General features: G+C 34.2%; 1 long non-coding RNA gene across 1 annotated transcript; it reads right to left on the minus strand.

The window, feature by feature from the left end:
• Positions 1–500: 500 nt before the first annotated feature.
• On the minus strand, positions 501–3,031 carry LOC113317052. Its single transcript, XR_003343211.1, has 4 exons — positions 2,900–3,031; positions 2,141–2,308; positions 1,923–2,044; positions 501–753 (listed from the first exon to the last, which is right to left on the minus strand). It is a non-coding gene; the product is annotated as an uncharacterized LOC113317052 (long non-coding RNA).
• Between the last annotated feature and the right edge of the window lie 464 nt (positions 3,032–3,495).

Raw genomic sequence — 3,495 nt, forward strand, 5'->3', positions numbered from 1 at the left:
ATCTTTGGTTGTTGCTATAAATTGATTGACACTTGAACATTGGTTTTTGATATCGTTCCAGTTATTTCTCATATCAATCGGGCTCACAGATTTCTATCTGTTCGATTGCAGATTGTATTGAGAAATAGAGATACAACTCTTGGATATATTTCCTTGATTGTGTCTGACTGTACTACACCAAAACAGCCGATTCGGAACGGATATAAGCGTTGCTATGAATTTAAGCAACGCTAATATCCGTTGCGAATATGGCGTAGCAAATTTTTGTGCAACATAAAAAAAAACGTTGCTCAAATTAATTAAACCAACGTTTATTAACGTTGGTTAATTAGATGTGCAACGTTTTTATTCTTAATTAGTGCAACGGATATCCTAATTTAAGCAACGTAATTGATAATTAAAACAACTGGTATTAACGTTGCAAAATCTTTACTGAGAAATAAAAAAAATTACAATTTTTTCATTTCAAAATTCTAGTATTACAAAAATATGCACCTGCTCCATTGAATCCAACAACAAATCCTAACAATATTCTCTCTTCCAATATGGATTACATATACAACTTATTATACTCTCTGCGGGAGATCAATGATAGACATACATTTAAATGAGATGAACTAATATCGCGTAGGACTTGAAGAAAATCTCGGAGTAGCGGAGCTGAATCATGATTGATTTAACGTACCAATTTTCTGAACTTGTTACGTAGTTAATCCTGATGCAGGGAGCCAGCCCAAACTTCTATTGCAGCACCTGAAAAAAAGAAAATACATATAGTCAGTATTTTAAAAAACATTTTGATGCGCGTTTTGAAGTGTGCTTTTTAGATCTTCAATACAAAAGCGTTTTTAAACGTCCACATTAATACTAGGTTATATATTCTGGAGAAAAAAAAGGAATATTTTGGAAAAAAATACTGGGTTACATATTCTAGAGGAAAAAAATGAATATTTTAGAAAAAAAACAGGGCTTTAAATCCAAAAAAACAAGTCGCAACGTTTGACTTTTTAGATTTTAATATAAAAAAACCCTAAGAATAAGTCAGTATGGCATATGCTAGTTAGCTAGTTTGTTATGTTTTCTTTATCATGGTGGATTATTATGTTACTGCATTCTGTGCATTCTTCATATGCTTAATTAGCTAGTTAGTTTATTTGTTCCTTATGAATTATTATATTGGTTTTTGGTTTTGTGTTAATCAGTTTCACATGGATATCTATAAGTATTTATTTTAAAAATTCTGTGAAGCACGCTTCAACAATATTTTGAAGCTACGCTTTACACTTTACTAGGGTAGCGCATCGCTTCACTAAAACGTTTTTTAGAACACTGCATATAGCCAACTTATATGAAATACTCAAATTGATATGGGTTAAAGATATATGATACAGATTCAAACTTACCCAAGATCGCATTTCAGAAGCTTACTTCTTTTTTTCAATTAATATTACAGACCCAAATAAGAAGTATGCCTTAACCATAGACCCAATGGGTGCTACAAATTCAGAACCTTGGAAAAAAAGCCTATGAACCAAACCTAATTGATATGGACCTCACCTGCATATATAACCTGCACGTGCATGTATAAATTTCTGACTACTAGGATTTATCAGTATTTCCTAGAAGACCTCTTGGACATATTGGCAATAGGAAAATAGAGGCTCAACGGCTCAATCCCTATGTAACTGTGTGATTCTTACACTTGTTGAACCTAGCAGGTCACTTTCTATATACAAGTCACAACCTTACTAAAAGCATACAACCAACTAGTATCTTGCCAATTTTATCAAGTCGTTGTGAATCAACTCCAGTGCACAATAAAGTCAATGAGCCTTGATAGAGAAGAAATACTCATTACCAATAAAAAATAGACGCGGTCTAAAATGGACAGTATAAAATAAATTAGTTGAGCAATAACAAACCTTATGCCCCAAAAAGGTTTTAACGGGATGATTCTATCCAACCTTGCAAACTTTGATTTTGGTGTCAGCTGAGCTCGTTGCAAATGTGTCGCAATGCCGCCAATCAACATCCAAGACTCGATCTGAAATGACACTTGATACAAACGTTAATCATGACATAGCCGGTGGAGAGTGAGAAGAACAGATAAAATTGGAACATTAATATTTTAGCGACTAACCAGAGTGAAATTCAAGTTTTTGAGCCTGTCTCAAGGTATTCATTCGCCGCCCCCGCCACACGATAGCAGTTCCATCGGAACTTCCAGTAAGAAGATTGTTACACTCTTTGTTCCATTTTATACAGAAGATTGGCCCTCTATGATTGCTCGAGGTGCCCCTTCGCTCTCCTGATCAGAATAAAAAGATGAAAAGCTAGCAATTAAACATCTAAAATGAACAAAATCTTGCCAGTTCTTTGAAGTCATAAATTAACACAATGTCAGTATATGACTTTGTAAAAGCAATACGATGAGTATAGTTCAGTGGTTTTATCCATTGTTCATTTAGGTGATCATTTTAAACAAATTTCCCACTGAAAACTTCTTAATAAGCAATTTGAATGCAGAGGAGGGGTAAAAGTCAAGTAACCTAGAATTTGACTAAGACTCCACTATACCAGGGAATCACAATACCCGCATGGAAAGGGTAAATCACCATTAACCAACAGTAAGCTCAACTTGATGAAGGCACTGAATCAGTAACATAAACTCTGATTAATGCTTCAAAAAAAAAAACCTGATTAACCTAATCTTTGGTTCCCATTGACTCAGCATTGAGGCATGGTGGATAACTTTCAACACATAGGACATATTGATCAGATTTAGATCAATACAATACATACACTCCCCATTCTCTTGTTGAAATATGGACTTGGAAGTAGAGTAACAATCAATTTTCAAAATGGGGTGTGTATATCTCATAGTTTATAGCTAAATTACCTTTTTCATAACAACAAGAGTTGTTGGATCATGACCACGTTATACACAATCTCGCATTTTCATTCCCTCCGCTGCTGCACCTTTCCTGACCGCATAGACAAAAACTACTAGAGAAGCACCTACGGAACAACCCATAGTTAATTGACATGTTTGGATTACAGTCTATAAGCTAACTCAACGTGTGGCTCATAATCCCTTCAATGATGAATGGCCTGCAATTACCAGACAAACAGTATATATCCATCTTATAGATCAACATATAATGATATGTAATGAACAAAACATCCAAATCTCATTTATCAGAATATACCTAAATTAACGAAGGAAGACAAACGACGTTGCAGACCAAGATTGTCCAATTCCATACTTGTATTATGAATATTCATTGCTGACATATATTTTGAAGTTGACTTAAGGAGAGTAGTTCATTATGGCATGCCATTGGTGCAAAATGAATGACATAACTCAACATTGTTCTCAGGTGTATCTAACAATTCAAAAAACCAAATAACTAAAGAGTTTCCTCCTTCCTTTTTCACCTATAAATCAAAAAACCAACCTAATTTTTGATCTAGACCAAAATACAAACAATAACT

Source organism: Papaver somniferum, chromosome 10, assembly GCF_003573695.1.
Source record: "Papaver somniferum cultivar HN1 chromosome 10, ASM357369v1, whole genome shotgun sequence".
Lineage (NCBI taxonomy): Eukaryota > Viridiplantae > Streptophyta > Magnoliopsida > Ranunculales > Papaveraceae > Papaver > Papaver somniferum.